This window comes from Rhodnius prolixus, unplaced genomic scaffold, assembly GCF_049639745.1.
Source record: "Rhodnius prolixus isolate KJV_2025 unplaced genomic scaffold, Rpr scaffold_7, whole genome shotgun sequence".
In the NCBI taxonomy this organism is placed as follows: Eukaryota; Metazoa; Arthropoda; class Insecta; order Hemiptera; family Reduviidae; genus Rhodnius; species Rhodnius prolixus.
The window spans coordinates 14280072-14301938 of NW_027411582.1; the positions used below are offsets into that span (position 1 = coordinate 14280072).

A 21867-nucleotide genomic window follows, 5' to 3' on the forward strand; every position below is an offset into this window, starting at 1 on the left:
TTTTATATAAAATAGGAAGGTATTTGTACGTAAATAGCAAAATTAAACTGCGATTTCAGTACTTCCTTTTAAGAGGAGCAAGAAAAATAAACTGCGATTACAGTACTTCTTTCTAAAAGGCAAAGATTTTGAATCGAACGACAATTCATTGATGTAAATCGGTTCACTCATTGATAATTTTAACGATTGCAGTACTTCCTCTTAGTAGGTGTAAGAGCATGATGGCACTTCACAGCCACGTAGAGGAGCTTTAATCACTTCTTCGTGCTAAATTTTATCAAAATCGGGTTAAGCTTTGTAGAAATATTGGTAATAATAGTTTTAGAAAGGGCCTTATTTGGGTGGGGCAAACTCCCCTCCTTATGAGGCATAGCGTCGAGACTTTTAAAGTACAAATCTGTACAAAATTTCGATTCGATTGACACTCCATTCATGAAAATCGGTTCACATGTCGATAATTTGAAACGATTGCTATACTTCCCCTTAACAAGTGTAAGAGCAGATCGTCGCTTTATTGTTAGGTAGGGGAGCCCTAACCCTATCATCCTACCAAATTTTATCAAAATAGGGCCAAGATTTACAGAGTAATTAGTAATAATAATTTTGGAGGGGGCCTTACATAAAGGAGGCTAACTCCTCTCCCATTCGATGTACAGGGCCGAGACCCCCAAAAGGCACATCTACATAAAGTTCCGAATCGAATGACACCTCATTCATGAAAATCGGTTCACGCGTTTAGGCGCTACGTTGTTTACAAAAAAGGTAACAACAAGAACAACAACAAGAAGAAGAACAAGAACAAGAACATTTTTTGAAAAAGCCGTTTTTGCTCATTTTCGGCAACTTTTTTCTCGAAACCTATTAGATCTGGGTGGTTGCAAAAAAATTATAGTTTTAAAGGAGAATTTGGAGTAAGATTTAAAGAAAATTTGGGAATTTTATTTTTTATAGAAAAATAGAAAAAAATTGTCAAAGTTGGGTGTTTTTCAACGTTACACTTTTTCGTGCAGTTTTTGATGGTCAACCCTTATACAACTGTCCTACCGGACAGTTTTAATTAATTTTATTGCGAGGCCAGCAATTATTTTTATTATGTCATCATTTCTCGCAGTTTTTGCGATGTTATTTCAGAATGTTACTTCAGAATCTTTGATAAAATATCTCTGGTAGAAAGTTTGATAATTATTACTATCTCATGTTTATCTACCACTATAACAGAAACAGATCTACAGGTGTAGGGTGGATATGTTCTCTGCAACCTCTTGTCAGTAGGCCACGTTTTTGCTCTTCTACCGATATTTTTAATGTACTCTCTTTAAAAATGTACTTTAATGTACTTTAAAAAAAATCTGGCTCAAAAATAATAAATAATTTTTATAACTGTGTCATCGTGCTTGATGTTTTATGTGAATATGAAGTGGGTAGATATTTAATTTATTTATTACAATTTTTACTTAATTTTCTTTCAATCATTTTAAATGTTTAGTTCTTTCATTTAATTTTCCTTTTCTATTTATCCAATGCGTACGCTGATGAAATAAAGATTTGCATCGCTATACGTTCCAGTAAAGAGTATATTGCTGCAACAGTTGCCGGCGATTTTCAGTAGCTGTTTCACCTTCATACATCTTACATCGTTGCAAAGAGGGCAGTCATACTAGTTGGTGTTTCTGTTTACTGTACGGATGCGCTTAGCAGACATGAAAGAACCATCACGAGTGATAGAGTTGTCTGTTGCGAATTTATATCGTCCGAGAGCTAGCACTTTGGTCAGGAATGTCGAGAAGCAAAAATAATCACAGAAGGTGATGTACTTTTTTTATAAAAATTACAATGATAATTTTTATAATTATGTAGAGATTTTACGTATGTATTTGCAAAACTTAAGCTTCTTAGGAAGTTCAAACTTTATATTACTTTCGTTTACTTCCTTGTATCTGAGTCAATAATCTTGAAATGAAAATCTCTGCGCCGGTAATTTTCATTCACATAAAAGAAAATTATATTTTTTAAGGTTTTTCATGAAAATGAATCCAGAAATAGTACACAATTGTAGACCTACAACTTTCATTTATGGCATTGGAATTGAAATTAAATATTAAGATGGAAATTGAAAGGAAATTGTTGTGTTCAACTACTAAAATTTGATTGAATCTAATTTATGAATAATCTCAAGTTTCAGGTATATTTTAGAAGGAATAATTAGATTAGGACTGCATATCAACAATCAAGTTTTGCTCATTCATTGAATTGCAATCCATGCACAAATCAAGATATGATTAAAGGTGACAATCCTTTAAAAAAAAAAGGCAAGTAAACAAAAATTAGAGATAATAAAAACAAAACTTTCTTGGTTACTTTATCAGCGTGCTCATGAATTACAAATATACTTTTGTAACATGAATGTTAAACTCATGTATAAAAAACGAACTGTTACACTATTTGTAAAAGTAGGTTGTAAAAATAAAGACCTCACATTTATATAAAACATATTTAACATACAGAGTATGTTATACAGAGACAATGGAGGCGAGGTATGCTTGAGTCAATAAGACGTTTTGCTGGTGATCCCTGTGAAGGTGGAAGCTAACCTAGATCGGTGTTAGCAGCAACTTGCAAGTGTTCTTCTCCTGTAATGGTTTCTGTAGAAGAGGGTGTAAAATCGCATCATTGTCTGCTGGTAGCTGAAAACTGTTTCTCCGTACATCTCAAGTTAACACCACATCAAAGGAATAACCATTCTCTTTCAGATAAGTATTTATTACCAATTATTGAATATCAGTAGCATTGTTGAACTTAAATGTAATACTTCAGCGCAATGTACCATTATATTACCAATATTTTTCTCTCGTAGAAAATTGTGAAGCACAAATTTATAGAATAATAAGACCTTTTTCTAATATGTGTTGAATTATTTTCTTTAATTTTAGCTCAATATTTATAGAGAGGTAAACTCAAAACTTCAGTAATGATTGTTTATCCGTGATATTTGTTTTTTAATAAATTTTTTAACTAAAAATAATCAAGTTTACTTAGTTCATTTTTCAGGAAATATGCAAAGAAAGTGGATACCATTTTCAGGAAAATTCTGACACGATCACTGAGTTGCAACAGTCACCGACTGCTTAGTCCAAAAATCCTATGACTTTGAGTGTCTTTTTAGACTGAAGTTTTTATTTATTTATTTTGTTAAAAGTGTAGGGTGCATAAACCTCTGAGATCTTTAACATCCAGAGCTTCTTTCCAATCTCTGAGCTATTTAGTTTTCTGGATTCATTAGAGGAACATTTTCATGAAAAGGCGAGATCTGCAAAGCTGATATGCATTGTGGTACTGGGTTCGATTCCCGGTCTTGGCCTTGGATTTTATTTAATGGTTAAATGAGAAATAGTAAAGTACGTTTGCTATTCGCCTCCGTCCACGACACCTAGTAAATGGTAGTTGGACGTTAAGCCCCGCCTGAAAAAATAGGCGATTACTTTACTTCATGAAAAGGAATTGATTTACTTTTTTCCCGTTTCCATGAAAACTTGTTCCTCCTCCATCATATAGTATTTTTAAAATCTGAGTCAAGTAAACCGTATGACAGATAAATTTTAAAAGGGATGTCAAATATTGAATATCAAACTGATGAATGAATCTCAGAAGATAAATGAAGATCTAAAACCAGTTAGAAATAGAAACAACATGCACATTTTGACAGATAAATTGAACAATATCTAGCCATCACTGCGAGCTGACCCAGACTTTGAATTGAATTTAGTTCAAATACTGACGAACGCAAAAAAAAAAAATAGTAACGTCATTTCTGGGGTAAAAAACAATAACTGGATGTGGGTTTAATGTGAAGATAATTTTTAGAGGTTTATATTACAAAAGAAAAACTGTACTAAATGTATTTTTGGTTGACAGATGTGAGGCTTGGCTTAAAGAATGGACAAATTATTTTTTAATTAGCTACATATCCATCTAAGAACAAATGCAGATTATTTATTTATTTATTTTTTAACTGACTACAGTTGGCTAAAATATAATAAGGAAGAGAGACGGGATGATATCCTCTGTGCGACTTTAAAAGAGCGTTAAACTGGTTCATTCAATCTGTTATTATTAAAAACTATTTCAACTATTTAGGAGCACGTTATTAAAATAGGCAAATGATGGTAATTTTCTTTATATAATAATTGATTTATTAAAACTGTCCGGTAGGGCAGTTGTATAAGGGTTGAACATCAAAAAGTGCACGAAAAAGCGTAACGTTGAAAAACACCCAACTTTGACAATATTTTTCTCTTTTTCTATAAAAGATAAAATTCCCAAATTTTCTTTAGATTATAGGGCAAATCCTCCTTTATAAGAGTAATTTTTTTTTGTAACATCTCAGATCAAATAGATTTTGAGAATAACTGGCCGAAAATTGGGGGAAAACAGCATTTTCAGAAAATGTTCTCTATCATGTTGTTATATTTTAATCGTGAACCTAAACGCGCGAACCGATTTTCATGAATGAGGTACCATTCGATTCAGAATTTCATATAGATGTGCCTCTCATTTGATGATAGTGTTTACTTCCAACGATACGGAATAGCAAGTTGATGAACTCCATTATTTCTATGTGGATAAATTAAAATTCATTTCTTTTCTCTTCAATTTTTGATTTATTATTGCCACTTCAATGTCTTCTTCTTCTTCTTAAATGGCGCTACAACTCATGAAGAGTCTTGGCCTCCTCAAGACGTGCCCGCCAGGCGTCTCTTTCCTGCGCAGCCGCCCTCCAGTTACGGAATCCTAGCATTGCCAAAGCATCCTACCCTCCTGGGACCTTGTCCGCTGCGCTCCAAATTTTTTTTGGTTATTTCTACATCCTCCATCCTTGCCACGTGCCCTGTCCATCGCAGTGTTCCGAGTTTTTCAAAAACGAGTTTTATAATTTTGGCGATATCCGGTTCCTTGAACAAAGCATATATGTACTTCCCGGTTTTTCCTGATTCTCCAACTCTGCCCATCACGTACAGGTCCATAAATTCTACGGAGAACCTTCCGCTCGAATACCGCCAAGGACCGCTCATCTACTTTTGACATGGTCCATGCTTCGGAGCCGTATATAAGCACAGGCCGGATCAATGTCTTGTACATTTGAATTTTCGTACTGCGGAAGATAAGCTTGCTTTTTATGTACCAAAGCCGCTTTAATGTAGTAATTTAAATTAATACTCGTCAACAACTGAGGTCCTCAACTGAGAACCTTTTTATAGTCCATTGCTAGATATAGATCTATAAATATCTTCAGAGAGAGATAGCCTAAAACGTAGGCAATGTGTGTTTATGTAGAATGTAAGCCTTTGAAAGGCTATGAATTATCTTTGGCCAAGCAAATGTACTTGGCTCTTTTAAAGTCTGAGAACCATTCTGAGTCTGAGATGAAATGCAGAACCCTCTTCTCCGGCGGCTTCAATATATTCCTATTTTTTTCAATTTATATTAATCGATGATGTGATTTAACTTCTTGTAATTAGTGCCAGTAAAAATAATTCGCATGCCTTGCCAATTAAATTAACGCGTGTTTTCTATAATAGTAATATTCGGGGAAATTGTGTAAATAATTAAGACAATGACCTTAATAAAAGAAAGTCCACAATATATTTCACAATATATGTAATTTTATGTAAAACCACCTTTAATAATAAGTCATGTGGGTAGGCTTGTGTATACACGTGTAGTTCTTTTTCCTTTTAGAAGTTCAATAAAATAATTAGAGAGAGACTGCCAGTCTCTACAGACACATATACAACAACTAGGATCAAGATTAAATGTCCGTGAATTAAGTTTAGGCTGTGGGTAATGAGATCTCCATTATATATATAGAGATCCAAGAAGCGTTCAGCGAGAAGCAAGGGTGTGGAGGAGTAAAAGTGCCACTACTGTTTGGTCACGTGGCTTAACATACTGTTTTTTTGTCAGCAGATAAAATCTGAATGAATAGTAGTGTGATTTGAGGTAGTTGAGGTTTGTTGGGTGTTTTTATTGGACCTTATATTTCCCTTTTATTTTTTTCTATTTTTCAGTTTTAATCCAGCAAGTCTGTCTGGTTTTGTTGTTAATGGACTCCTGAGCTTAACAAGACAAAAATAGATAGCACTTGGTGAATCGTTAAGTTCGCTTAACACAGTACGTATTTATCCCGTACTATATTTAACTTTATCACTTTTATTGGAATTTGGTTTCGGTGAAAATGGATTTCTATTTTTGTGGAATTTGCAACCTTAAAAGGCAAAAAGCGGTTAATACTAAAGTGATGACACTTGTGAACAACCAAACCGGAGACACCTGGTTCGAGTTCTAACGTGTTTCCCAAAAAAATTTGATGCTCTTTCTAGTTAAAAGTCCGCTCGTGGACAGTGTAAGGAAAGAAGAACACTTGAAGCTGGAGGTGTACTGAGAAGGCTCCAGACACCAGATGTGTTGACACGATGTTCTGTTCTACAAAGATGCTTAAACTGATCTTTAATATCTAGAGTATACGATATTTTAGTTATAGATGCCTATTTCCAGAGCAATTAGTTTTCCAATTAGAATCTAGCTTTACAATGAGAGGTTTCTATTCCAGCAATCGTAATTCCACTTTAAATAATGATTAAGAGCTGCTCATTAATTTAGAAATATATTTTTCAGGATCTACAGGACAATGAAAGCAGTAAAGAGTAGATTATCAAGAAACATTTTGGACGAGAAAACTGAAGAGGATCGTGGAAAGGGTCGCTGTAAGTTCAAGTTGAATAAGGTTTTTTTAAAAATTAATTTTAAAACGTATGTTAACAGTTGTAAGTTTAACAGCAACTGTAACTAGAAAACAGAAACAGCACAAAACATAAAAAGTCTGCAACAGCAGAGATTTGTAAAATAATTATTTAGAAAAACATGGTTTATAACAGTGTTTCCCAACGAGGGAAGTGTTGTTCACAAGTCAACCAAAAATCTAGGTATAGATCGAGTAAAATGCTATACTAACCTCACTTTTTTCACTTTAAGTATATTGCTTAGGTTTGCCATTTCATTGAGAATAGTTATAAACTATGGTTACCGAAAAAATTTACTTGGGTAGCGTTACACGTAGCAACAAGTTGGGGGTTGAAAAAAAATATTGTTCAGCTTGCAAGAGTGAATTTGTGGGCCTTTTAATTATACAACTAAATAAAGTAACTTAATATTTTGAAAAAATAAAAATTATTGAAAATTATTAATTTTGTTTGATGTAACGCCATTTTCTTCATTGTCACCAAGTCATGGCAACTAGATTATATTATATATTCGTAGGTGCCTTAATGTTTTTAAACTTCGCGCAGTTATCTGCTTTTATGGTGTTTGGTGTAAAATGTTTAATATCAACAAACTTTTTGCTTTATTCTGGTGTGGAATAGTTTATGTATTGATTGATTTCTCGGTAAATACGATTTCCTGCTAAACAACTTTAGCAACGAAATCCGGATCAAAACATCTAATTAATACATATATGGCACTAAAGTTTTCACCAAGTCTTTTTGTATTAGTGGGGACCAGCTCAGTACGCCTAATTTTTAATGTTATTCCAAATTCCACAAAACTGGGGATACGTAATCGTAAATCTAGGAAAGCATTTATTATTATTTAGGACGTCAGTATATTCTAAACATGCAACATATGTTGCCCATTATAATATTTATAAATTAAGTAAACAAAATATGCACTTGTTTTTATCTTTAAAAACATTTTGTGGTCTATATTTTGGACATAAACATTTAGAAAAGTCCCATATGACGTTAAAAGTAGTTTAAAATATCTTCTTTTTTTTTAATTTTTCTCTCATCCTTTGTAGCAGAAAACATTGTAGATTTCCAAGTTTGAATTTTCATCAGAATTTTTGAGGTCATTTTTGAGTGAGAGTATTGTATTATGGTGGTTTGCGGGTGTTGGTATGAAAGAGAAATAGTTTCGAGTTATTGCACTAGCTCAAAAAAAAACCAACAAAAATTGCAAGAATTTTTCATTTAATTCGAGATTTGTTTTTCAAAATTGGGTTCTACGAACGATTTTCTTCAAAGAAGTTTCCTTAAACGGAAATATCTCATTTCACTGATTGGATTTTTCATTTTTTGTTTTTTGAATAAATATTTCAATTCGCAATAAAAGAAAATCGTCTTTGTTCTGTTTTGTGTCTTCATTTCTGATGGTTGCAGCCTTTTTTTTGAGTAGCTGAACAAAATATATAAATAAAATAAGATCACAATTTCGTTTGTGAAAAATTGAAGTAATGAAAGCGATCTTGAAGTCGTTCGCAATAAAACGTATGAGATTCCTTCAAGTTTTTACTTTTATTGTAAAAAAAATATTCTCTGAAGAGTTAGTTTTGTACATTACTTAAAATTATTACTTAAAACTTCCAATTGCGAACAGTAAGAGAAAGTAATTACTTATGTAAGTTGTTTTGAGGTCGAAGGTCTTCTGTAGTACAAAATATGAATATAGAAGCACCTCATGTTCCCTCTGAGCTAGGACTCACCTGCCACTAATGATAAAAGATTTGAACCCGCATTTTTTAACCTTTCTCCAAAAAACACCATCCATCATTTTGGAGCGATATTCTTTCAAAAGTACAGCTGCATGTTTGCTTACCTTTTAATATTTTAAACGATAAACCTTCCACTTATCAGCTGGCACTTTATCTTTAACCCTTATTGCTGTTATTTTATTTGTGTAACAGCTGTTTCTGTTGTTCAGTGAATGCACTGGAAGTGAGTATGGTTTTTTTTTTTAATGAACTTCATCGCGTTCATTTAGAATAAAATTAGTAAATGGCTGACCACTCATTCGAAAAATTTGGTACTTTTCCGTTAGCCGGGCGCAAATGTCGCCAATTGTGAACCAAACGCGAGCCAAGTCAACGGAAAAAAGTCGAAAACGTTCAACTATAAACAAATATTAATTAATAGTAAGCAAAACAAGTTCAACTATAAACAAATATTAATGAATTGTAAAGAAAACAGGGTACTTTTCCGTTAGCCGGGTTTTGCTTACTATTAATTAATATTTGTTTATAGTTGAACGTTTTCGACTTTTTTCCTGTTTTCTTTACAATTCATTAATATTTGTTTATAGTTGAACGTTTTCGACTTTTTTCCGTTGACTTGGCTCGCGTTTGGTTCACAATTGGCGACATTTGCGCCCGGCTAACGGAAAAGTACCAAAAATTTTATTAACTAATCAGCACTAATCTCATATTTATTATTTCTCTAGGTAGCTGTACGTTTTCTGGGACATCGGTTAGCGTACGTTTGACGAATGATAAATAAAAAGAATCGCCACAGATTCAAAGAAAAAAAATGAAAAGTCAAAACGATTCTAGTTCCTGGTGAAAATAAACAAAACCTAGTTTGAACCGTTTGACGTGGAAAATCACGAATGAAACTAAACTGCAAGAAAATGCGAGGGACGTGGGATCAAGCTTAAAGTAAATGCTAGTTTTCATTTTTTTTTTAATTTTTGAGAAAAACCTTTCTTAAAATAATTAGATTATGTTTATTAACTGATGGAAAAATTCCAAATAATTATTCCACATACTATTATTTGTGTATGAAGTGTTCTGCCACTTTTTGAAAACATTTTTTTTGATAAATTTTGTTAAAGATGCTTTGAGAAGGAAGAAAAAAAGTCTGATTAAAAGGAATATGCCAAATACGGTTTAAAACAAAAACAAAAAATATTCATAAAAACATGGAGAATTTAAAAAAAAAAAAAAAATTATATGAACAATAGAGACTATGACATTTGCAGAGACAAGTTTTGAAGTGTAATAGATAGACAGCAATCAATACATATATGTGTAGAGCTTCAATATGTGCATTAATACATAACAGCTCTGACAGTATTTAAAGATTTACAGCGTATGTTATCACAAAATTATTAATCACTTTCACTGACTACCTAAGAAGAACCATTGAAACTTCACTTACTTTGAATACTACAAAAGAAGTATTTGTTTTGTTTGCAATACTTTAATATTTTGATAGCTTAGTACTCCACAATAATCTGTTGCACTAAATTTATTACACACAAACGCATATCTTGAATGTTAACTACAACCTAGCAATATAATCTTAACTATTAGAACTACTGAGAGAATCAAATATCCCAAACACCATCTATAGTTTTTAAAAGAAGCTGGGTCCAACAAGTTGACTACAGTGAATGTAGTAATACTCTTCACTCCACGCAATGACATAAATTATTACATTCTACATAAAAAATTGGTGCCATAAATAATGCTCTCTACATACAAAATACTCATAAAACCTTCCTTGGGCGTCCTTATATTGCACATAATCGTCTAGACCGCCATGTTATGGCATTACTTTTATTGAATGTAAAATAGCGTTAGGAATGGCATCTGTCGAATGTGTGGGTTCATATAATACAATTTAGGATTAAAAAAAAAAGAAAGAAAGATAAAACTAAAGAATATCTAGTTATTAATTTTGCAAATTAACCAATTTCTCCTTTAATTTCTATCTATGCTTTGATAGTTTATGTTTTTAGTTTAGGTGAATTTAGGAATAAAAATTGTTTAACAGCTTCTTTGAGAATAAATCGTGCGCGTATTCCAAGTCAGACTTGATATACTTGAACAGAAATATATACTTGTATCAACCAATGGAATCAAATATGTACAACGGCGGACTTACCAAGAATAATCGATTCCGTGCATCTAGATCTTCCCAATCCCAACCACTTAATGTTGGGAGCAATCTTTGAAATGTTAGGATGGGATTAGTTAACAGAGATTGGTTATTCCTCATTACCGTCCTTTACTTATGCTTCCCTAAGGCTATTAAGGGAACTATCCTGGCTATTAAGGATAGTTGACTGCAGTTAGAGAGGTTATTTGTATGCCTTTTCTGTAACCTTTTCCAAGGGAGTTTTCTTCAGAATATGTAGGATGAGCATTGAAGATAAGAGTCGAAATAATGGCTCAAGGAACTGGATACTCCTGACTGTCAGCTTCTTCGTTCTTCCTGGAACTTTCTTAGAGAACCTAAGAGTCTGTGGCCATCATCTGGGTCTGGGCGATTGGTCTTTCCTGGCACCAGTGATTCACTCACTTTGGTCAAATAATATTTCATGGTAGGACAAAGTATAGCGTTGAATAGTATTTTAGAAGAGCTGTGCGTCCACTACTCAACATTAGGAGACCGATTATTCAACTTACTTTACTCTAAATTTCTCAAATTATTCATTAATTGAAAACCAAGGCCAAGATCGGGAACCGAACCCAATACAGCAACACATCATAGTTTTGAGTGCCAACCAGTCAAAAATGTAAGTGAAAGAACAATGTTCAGTTTCAATGAAATGTATTCATGTTACCTTAATTCCAAGCACTTCAACCTAATCCACTCTGCCGCTACTACAATCCCTCTATATCCTACAGGCGCAAAAGACTAAAACACATCCTTCTCTAACTTTCTACACTAGCTGCTGGTTTTTCCTTCCTTTTTCCCTCCATTCTTATCCTTGAATTCTTAAGCTTTCCACATATTATTGTTATGAAGGTTATAATGTGTTGTACAATACATTGGTACTTCATGTCCGTATTTATTGTACATATTTATAATAAAGATTTATTATCTATATTTAATAATATCTAAAGCACTTCAAAAGAAATTCATTATTTTTTTTTTTTTTTTTTTTTTTTTTTTTTATTTTTTTTTTTTGCGCATCAACAGCTGAGGTCATTAGCGCCCGGAGCTTTTTCCAGTGCACTGCCGGCCTCCGGACAGTGTTCTCTCGTTACAGACAACACTGTCCATCACCGGACAGTGAGCTGTAAGAAGCTCCTAGGAAGAGAAAAATCTAAGGGTCAGCTGCTGGATTCGAACCCGGGACCTCCGCGTGGGAGTCCAGTATGCTAACCTCATAGCTAATCCCTTCCCTATTCCCTCCCCTGTTATTATTATTACTATTTTTTTGATAATATTTTAAACTCAAAGAATAATACTAATTTTTTAAGACCCTATAACAATACAAAAATAAAACAGAATATAACCACTATAATAATAAATACCACACTACAATAAATTCCAAAGTTATAAGCCAACATGGGCAGTAGACCGTTATGAAGCGCATAAAAAAGAGTCCTTATTTTCTTGTCGTGGGATATTCCTAGAGGATGTTTTCTGGCATGAGAATGTAAAACATTTACAATCGATTCCTTATTCTAATCAAGTTTTATTTCTTTGACTATATATACATAGCCAATCACTTTTATTAGGTTGTCCTGGTTAAATTGATTTTTGGACCAAGATTGGCTGTATTTTGGAGTTCTAAATAGTTATGAAATGGAAGGAAAATGATATTATTATCTCACTTTATTTTGCTGCACCTTAGCAGCGCTTCTTATAGCAATACTTACAATAATGCAACATTTTAATTAACAAAAGAGTATTCGGTTAACTTACAAAATTAAAGATAATCACAATAGTATTTTACTTTACCTAGATTCTGTTTAAAGTCTACTCATTGATCGCAGTTTCACCATTATTATGGTACAGAAATTGTTTTCAACAAAATTATTGAACTCTACAGCAAAATTCTTGTAAAACTTACTGCTTCCTGGTGCCTACAATGTCAAGTTTATTAGATTTTGACTTAGTTATTAGTTATGTACTGCTACATCACTTAGCAATGTCGATTTTCTAACACTTAAGCTGCGTTACTCGTAACACCGTTCTAAGAATTATTTAACTAACTAAACATCAAAGGAATATTTTGTTTCTATTGAAATAGTTTGCACTATATTCCTTCTGCCTTCCTTTTGCAGTGAGTTACTCTTTTTCAAGTTTAAAACTTTATAGGCACAAAATTCATTTTCCAATGGGTTTCATGCAAGGCAAAACTTTATTATTTCTCTTTGGTAAAAGTTCATTAAATGTTATTTTTCAGCCTTTATAGTCTTACCATTTTCTCATCTGGGGGTTTGATTCACCTTCCTCAAAGTCAGCACTTACGTCACTTATTTTCTAAGAAGCATTCTTATTCAATAAGTCATCTGAAGTATATCTTCCTCCTATCGAGTATTTCCTATGGTTTTTGATAAAAGGCAGCCTTCTCCTGCCTGAACGTAATCAACTGTGGCTCGAAAGGTTTACATCTTCTATTTACTTTCCCATAAAGATCTCTTGATTGCATTTTGATTGCGATTTACTTCTACATCATCTTTGTTTTCCTACTGTCTTTTATTTTTTCTGAGTATTTTTTCTTTCTTACTTTGTTTCCGAGAAAAGCTTAGTTTAAGGTCTGGTTATTTTCCGAAGTAACATCAGTTTATTCGCTTTATAATTTTTATTTATTCAGTAGCTTTCTGACATTCTCTGTAAAACCAAAGGTATATACAGTGTGATCCATTTAAAACGCACCAATCGCTAATAACTTTTTAGGAAAGCGGAATTTCGAAAAAACCCACGAAGTAAACTATATGTTTTTTTGGGACTAGTTTTCAAATTTTCCACCCCCGATGCTGTATCTTATTTTTGGCAGAGTTACGGTCAAAAACCTGATTGGGGTTTCATAAAGCCCACTGGTTTTGACAATGATTAAATGAAAACTACATAAAAAACTGTGAAAAATGACGTTGACCCCGTTACGATATCCGTAATATTTGTCCAGATATTTAAGATCAAAGTTACAATTTTACCTATTCGTGATCGGTTTTCAATATTAATTTTCCACCAGTAATACACGTTTTGGGAGGTTCACTGACTGCAAAAAAATGTTATTTGTGGCGCAAAGTAAAAAAAGTAATAATAATTGAAGATTTTAAAACATGTAGTGTAATGTAATGGTTGTGGGTTAATCAGGATGAATTTGTTTTATCATCAAATAAAAGCAATCATCACATCATTTGAATCCACCTAGTGGACTCAGTTGACCTATAATTACGGTAAGAATAACTTGCCAGGGATCAGCGGGTGAAGGTCTAGTGGTCAAGAGCATGGCTTTGTAAGTGGGAGATCGATCCCCAGTTCGAATCCCGCGTAAGCAGTCATTCTTATTACTTAAAAAATCAATACTTTTTTTAATAAAGTGTAGTCATGTGCGGGATTCAAACTGGGGATCTCCCAGTTCTGGGAATCTCAAGATGACGTTCTGATGAGAAGTTTCCTTTATTTTTAATTTGGAAACCTCAACTGTTGGTTTGATTCTATAAAATTCGAAATTCTACGGCTCATTTGGATAGGTATTAGAAAGAATCGAAATTCGCTCGATTATAATTCTGAAATCAAGAAGATCAATGGATCAGGCTTGTTAAAACATGATCAATTTGATTGAAGTTCTATGTGACCCAACAGTAGGAAAGGTTATTCTTTCCTTACTATTTCGGCACTGTAATCGCCAAGAATTATTTGAATGTGGGCCCTTAAACAATCGTCCGCTGCCTTATCAAGACAGTTTTTATCTTCCAAAGTCAGCATTTTCGTGTACTCGAGGTCGCTGAAAAAATGAAAAACTTATCTTGTTGAAGAAGCAAAGCACATTGGCTTTAAATCAAGTAATAGTCATCGCGTTCTTCTCTTGGTAATAAAATGCTTCCTGGACATACGTATGTTGAGTGACAACTGTATCAGACATTGTGGTCCTTGCTTTCCAATATGTCCCATCCATTTCAGTGTACTTCCAGGATTGTGACCAAGTCCAACTTATATTAACACGCTCCATTGATGAGAAATTTAAGTAACTAGGTCTAAAAAGAGATAGTGAGTTCCAATATTCAATTGTAAAATTCTGATGATGGTAAAGACGTAAAGTAATTTCGATTTCATTTTGTAAGCATTTTAAATTTAAGGTTAGGGTTGAATAGCCCTAGAAAACTTACTTTTACTGGGACGGTGTCCCTGAGTTTTGGACTGTATCTGCTTTAGAGCTTATATATCTGTAAAATCAATATGTCCGGGTACACATACCCTTTTTAGTCATCTTTTTACGTCGAGCAGAGTCCTGAAGGTGAATTCTGAGACACCACCTACAGTAGGTTTTCTCCTTTAGTTAATAAAGTAGGACAAAGTAAAAATTATTTCAAATATAGAACATAATATTAGTTGATCAAATTGTCAAACGTAACAATATAAATAATTAACTAATTGTAAAAGTGTTATCTCTGTACAAGTCAATATACTTTCACAGTTAGTGTCAAGTGTTTGGACCAATAGCACAATACCCAATACATTTCTGAGCAGTAACTAAGGTCTATTTTGAAAGCTACAAAAATAAACTTGATATATTTGGTTGAGGTATTTTTCATTAGAGACAATTTGTTGCCCTTAATTTTGAGAAGACTCTATTGTGAAAACTACACAATAATAATACTTTCACTTTGTGAAATGTCGCTTGTGAAGTTCTATAGATCCACACATATCATTGTTAATTAATATTTTAATATAATAGCTAAATTTAATGTTGATTATTTAGGAAGAAAAATCGTTTGATATTCAAAGCCAGACTTCATTGAAGATTTCAGATGATAAATCTCTTAAATTTAATATTAAGTTGCCAAATTAAACCAAATTTAATAAAATAATATTTCTTTACGAATTAATTTCCTTTAATAAGGTATCCATTGAAGAAATGTTAATATCTGAAGGTTAAAGTGTGGTTTACAACGTGAAAACAAATAGCTTGGTTATGCTTTACAGAGTTACTACAAGATACAGAGCAGATAAATTTGTAATGAGTATTAAATTACACAATCATATTGTATTTGTTTAGAAGTGAAGTGAAGTTTAGTAGGTATATTTCATGAAAAAACTTGTAGATTTCCAGTCATGGTTTTATCTTCAAATACGCCTCCATATTTCTGCTAAAAATGAAAGATTCTATTCTCTTTTTTAAAGTAAGAAGTGAAGAGGTTCGTGACAGTTGAAATATAATAGAAAATTCAGTCAGTGGGAAGGATTTGTAATACTTGGAGAAGAAAAAGCGATGTCTGAGCTTCACTCAAGAATCTCTCTCGAGAAATGAAACTACACAGGCAAGACAAAAGTTACAATAAACCAAGAGTTCATCATTGAATGTCATAGGGATACCTCGAAACCTTAAGCTCTGATAAACGTTCAATCATCAGAATTTGATGCAGATCCAATAATCATTCTTATTAGCAATGCAGAGCTAACAATAAAATAGAATTTTTAATCCAACAAAAAAAAATAAGGTACTGAAAAATACGTTCACTTTTTGTTATCTGTTTACTGTCGTCAGACTTTTCCATAATATGAATAAATTTCCATAATTTTAGGTTGTTTAAACATAATAATATGCAATGTAGGAATTTTTTTTCGAAACATCAAAGCCATTAAAACAATACAAAAAAATAAGAATATAAATCTGTGAAAGAAAACATTGGAAGAAGAACAATAATATAATATAACGATTTGCATAATGTTGAAAACGAAAATAAAATTATACAGAAAACAATCTTAAGTGATCGGGCGGTACGAGGGAGGTTGCAGAGGAACACTCTACCCTCAATCGCTACTTGGACAACTGGACTACTTGGCAATGTCACCATGACCTAATAACTTCTATCCACGCACATAGATAAGTCGGCTAAGAGTGGCTCATTTATAGTCCGTTTTTATTACTTGCTTTAAATTTATTTTATTCAAAATTTATTGTAGATCTATTTTCTTTCAATGAGAAAGCTATGAAATTTCAAAATTGAAAATTTTTGTTTCATCTTACCTTGAAAGAGGATAGAGATAAGTTTTTGGGGAATTGAGTTTTTTCTGAGTACTGACCAATTTTCTTTGGTCTGCAACTTACGCATGTTTTGCGATTTGGATGGCCACTTACCATCCTCTTTTTTTATTATTTTGAAAATGGCTGTCTTCAAGTTCACACTCCCCTGGCCTCTTCTGACGTAGGCCTAAATATCGTCATCAATGTCCTCAACTCTATCCTTCCATGCATGTCTTGATCTACCTCTTTTCATTCCTACGTCTCTTGATCCTTTTCAGATCCACGTCTCTGTCTATTTCCAAGGACTTCATCTATATTTCTAAACTTTCTAAGATTTATTTTTAGAGGTATTGTTATTTATTCATTATTTTTTTTTTTAGGGAGATTCTGAAGATGTATGCAATTCCGAAACCGGTTAGAATTAAAGGAAATAAGCGCCAAACGTATTTAATAATTTATCTATTTTAGCATTGGGGCCCTAAGCACATTTTAAATAACCTATACTTGAAATCTCATCTAGAATCAATCAAATATAGGACCACACTTTGCTTAAGTCACCCGCTGTATTTTTATGAAATAATTTCATTCCATTTTTTTCAAAATTTCTTGTTTTAATGTTTCTAATAACACTTTTTGTGATCTTTCCAATGGTACATACACATCACTATGTCCTCTTCTTAATAATTACGGAGATATAAACTTTGAACATAACACCATGTCACCAACCACACCGAAGTAAAGAACACTATGTGCAGATGGTATTTTGTGCCTATAGATGATTCATTTTTTCAACACTATGTGCCCTTTACGTGTTTTTTCTTCATTCTATCATAAATATCCACAAATTAAAAAAAATTAACCACTCTTATGGAGGCTGGTAATATCCACGCACTAATTGAAAGGAAAAGAAAGCAACGCTTTCTGTGTGCCCAAAGCCTAAGTTATATTTTAAAAAAGCTTTTGATGAAAATGAATTTCATGAAGCCAATTTCATAAGGAAAGCTCGAAGCAATGACCAACTTTTCTTTGCAAAACCATTTGAAGTATTGCGAGAAACAAATAAACCAATTTCTGTGCATAAGTTTAATGATTTGTTATCAGTTCTGAAGTTTCTGCCAAGTGAATGCCATCCATTTATTACAAGAGCTTGCAGACCCAAGGAAGGGTTAGAGGATGTGGAAAGTGATGACGAGACTGATGAAGATTAAAAACACAAACAATAATAAAATTTAAATATAACTTTGTATGTACATAAGGTGTTATATGTATTTTTAAATCTATTTTACTTGTTATTAATAAAATGGTTTTGCACGAAAAATGTTGTATGACTATTTATGATGCATTTTCACTGCTTATTAAGGACGTACCCCATTTATCCCTAACATAGCTTGGATTTCCTATAATTGTTTCCTTACAATTCACATAAAACACATGATCAAGTCTTTAATCGCCTAATTTTGCCCCTTCCCAGATTAAAGAAATAGTAAAAATATTTAGCGGAAGTAAATGAATAGCATTAAAACTTTTATAAAAGCTGATAACAATTTGGGTGATTACTTTGTTATTGGGTTTAATCATTTTTATTACATCAGCCCAGGTGTCTTTTAGGTTTGTTTTAGGTTATACACTTATTATCTTTAGTTTACTTTACTGTTATTAACAACTGTTTAGATTTTAATCAGCTAATGGAGATATCGTGTGGTTCTTTAAGTCTGGAAATGGATGCTGTGATTATAGTGAGAATGCTTTTATATTTCTTACGCTCATATTTTACAAGCTTCATCTCATATTTTAAGAGAGTTTTCAATTAAAAATGGATGGTAAATTTAACAATGGAATTCTTGATGTCAGTGGATGCATAGATTAGTGCTTTTTTAAAAGTTAAATAATGTGAATGTATCTCTCGTTGATATCAGAAGTCATATTTGCCAATTTTATAGAGTGCGTACTAAGAAAAATTGCATCAGCCATAAGCAGTAAATTTTTTTCAGTTTACTTATGTTAAACAATGATATTGAGTGACTTGAGCTTTGCTTATTGTTGAACTATTCTTCTTATGTGTTTAAAAAAAATATTTTAAACATAAAACAGACAATAGAAATCCGACAAACAAAATAAGATGCACTCTAAATTCAGTCGGAAATAGTAAGCTCCGGCATGCATAGATAATCTCATGAAGTAACCCTTAAAAACATTGTACTTAAAATGTATGGACAACCTAATTACAGGCCTCTTAGTCCCGAGGTTAATCTGTAAACACTTCTATACACAAATTACTTAGTATAGGTCTACGATATTATCTTATGTTGGGATTCGGCATGAGCTTTTGTACATAAAAATATCTTACCGTTTACAAGTATTCCTTACTGCACAACACTTACTACCATACCACAGAGTTTATTTTGAAGTCAAATCAATATACACCTAATTCAGTTCACGCAAAATCAATTACTCATCATTTTACTCAACGACATCTGAGTAAACAGGCATAAATTCCATTTAATCCATGGCTCCACCGTCCTGTAAGGACCTTGGCCTTCTCAATCACTCGCTGCCATTCATTTTTGTCCTCGGTTCTTTGCCTCTACCTTCTTTCAACTTTCTGATGTTATCATGGAGAATTTCGATCTAACCAAGGCAATAAATGTTTTTACTTTTTACCGTTGCCCACCTGGTATATTGCGATGTTATCTTTTAGGAAGTCGCTTTAAAGGTAGCCTTTTCTAAATGCCTCACACACCTTAGTTTTGTTTTATTGTAGGCTTATTATACAGATTCATCGGGTTTCTTTTGCTTCTTATCTTGTTTCTATTATTATACATATAGTCCATCGATGCTCATAAGTATTTTCTTACCGAAATATTTAACAACCTTCTGGAGGTTGGTTCTTCGATACCATTTCCACGGGTGGAACAATGGTTTGTGGTATAAGAAATTTTGCTTTCCTAGATATCCTCCCCTATTATCGCTTTTTGAAGAGAGGGCAAACATCTGTTGTCAACATATTCTCGGACATGTCATTTTTTTCAATTAATTACTGTCCCGAAATATATGATTTTTTTCTTTTAAACGTATAACAGCCAAGTTCAAATGTTTGTTGCTCTTACTACTGCATAGAATTAATTATTCCGGAGAATTTTGGCTAGAACAATGAAATTTTCAGGTAGATGTTGGGCTTGCTAATTGCGCCCAAGCTGACTGAATTCCTGATTAGTCATTTATTAAAACTGATGACAGTAGTCTAGCATGCCAATTGCAGTCAACTCTAGCTACAAATCTTCAAAGGTTATTTACAATGTAGAACTCACTTTAGATTAAGTGGATCTGGAAGGACATTTGTCAGACTAGAATATTAACTGTTAATATACCAAGTGCTATCGCGTGGATTCTCTTGGAACTAACAAGGGCACATTGACACTTAGCGCTGTAAGTTCATAACTTTAGTGGTAGCTTTGTGAAGTTTTCACTATTAATAAAAATCTTAAAATATTAAAAGAAATCTTAAAATGACCAACAAATAAAAGAGTTTAGTTATAACTTAGGAAGAATTTTCTGTTAATTTTATATTTATAAGTGCAACAAAATTGTTGATAAAAGTACATTCAAATTATTGTACTAAAACAATTCTACTTAACACACTCTAATGAAAACAAAAAAGTGCATTTCAAATCATCTAGTGCACTTGATGGTTAATGCGCTTTTTCTTTCTTTTTTTTATTTAAGTGGTAGATAAAATACGATAACTAAAAAGGTGAAATGGACATTGGCTCACACTACTGCATTTCCTTAGAAAAGGCTCTATTTTATGATCATGTTTTCTCAAAAGAAAATGTGTTCCACAATTGGAAACATTCAAAGGAGCCTTGTTCTTGCTGATTAGATATATTTTAGCATACCAGAACTATGCCTGGCTGAACATATGAAGATTCACATCTACTTAGAAAAAGAATAAAAAGTTGCGAAAGATTTATATATGATCTAGGGCTTGATACAACATTACATTTGTGGCGAACAACATCCTGAAAAAAAGTACCGCAAAAACCAAAGAGATCACTGACCTCGTTGCCCAGTTACGAGGGTCGTTTGAAAAGTCCGTGCAAAGTCAGAGAGATAGCAGTACTGGCGCGTATCGAGGTTATGTTTAGTTAGTAGCATCTCTTGGAAGAACACTCACCAAGTTTCAGCCAGATCGGTCTATTTCTTTGTGTTTGGCATTCGTTTGAATCGAGGAAGTCGAGTGATTTTCAAAAAATGGACGAAAAAGAATTTCGTGTGTTGATTAAACACTACTTTATGAAAGGCAAAACGCCTCAGGAGACTAAAGAGAAGCTTGATAAACATTATGGTGAATCTGCACCTTCGATTAGAACAGTTTATAAGTGGTTTCAAAATTTTCGGAGTGGCCATATGGGCACAAGTGACGCTGAACGTTCTGGACGCCCTGTTGAGGTTACTACTCCAGAAACCATTGATAAAATCCATGATATGATGATGGATGACAGAAGAGTGAAGGTGCGTGAGATTGCTAGTGCTGTGAGCATCTCGAATGAACGGGTACATAATATTTTGCATCAACATTTGGACATGACAAAGCTATCCGCAAGATGGGTGCCGCGATTGCTCACGCTTGACAAAAAACGAAATCGTGTCAAGTGTTGCAAGGACGGTTTGCAGCTGTTCCAGAAGAATCCGCAGGACTTTAAGCGTCGTTTCGTCACTGTGGATGAAACATGGATACATCACTACACTCCTGAGACCAAAGAACAATCTAAACAATGGGTTACCAAGGGGGAATCTGCGCCAAAAAAGGCGAAGAACGTTCCTTCCGCCGGAAAGATTATGGCGACTGTCTTTTGGGATTCGCAAGGAATAATCCTCATCGACTATCTGGAAAAGGGTAAAACTATTACAGGTGTATATTATTCATCGTTATTGGACCGTTTGAAAACCGAGTTGCAAGAAAAACGCCCACGATTGGCCCACAAAAAAGCCCTTTTCCATCACGACAACCTCACCAGCTCACACCTCAGCAGTTGTGGTCGCAAAATTAATGGAAATAGGGTTCCAACTCGTTTCACATCCCCCCTATTCTCCAGACTTGGCTCC

The 21867-nt window shown here is 33.3% G+C and overlaps 1 protein-coding gene across 2 annotated transcripts in view; it reads left to right on the forward strand.

Moving 5' to 3' along the window:
* Positions 1–3215: 3215 nt before the first annotated feature.
* The window catches only part of IA-2 (tyrosine phosphatase IA-2), a 142733-nt gene continuing 124081 nt past the window's right edge, over positions 3216–21867 (forward strand). For both annotated transcript variants that reach the window (XM_074114177.1, XM_074114178.1), the window contains exons 1-4: positions 3216–4163; positions 6066–6168; positions 6673–6761; positions 9271–9484. The gene's annotated coding sequence lies outside the window, so the exon portion shown is untranslated. The remainder of the gene's footprint in view (positions 4164–6065; positions 6169–6672; positions 6762–9270; positions 9485–21867) is intronic.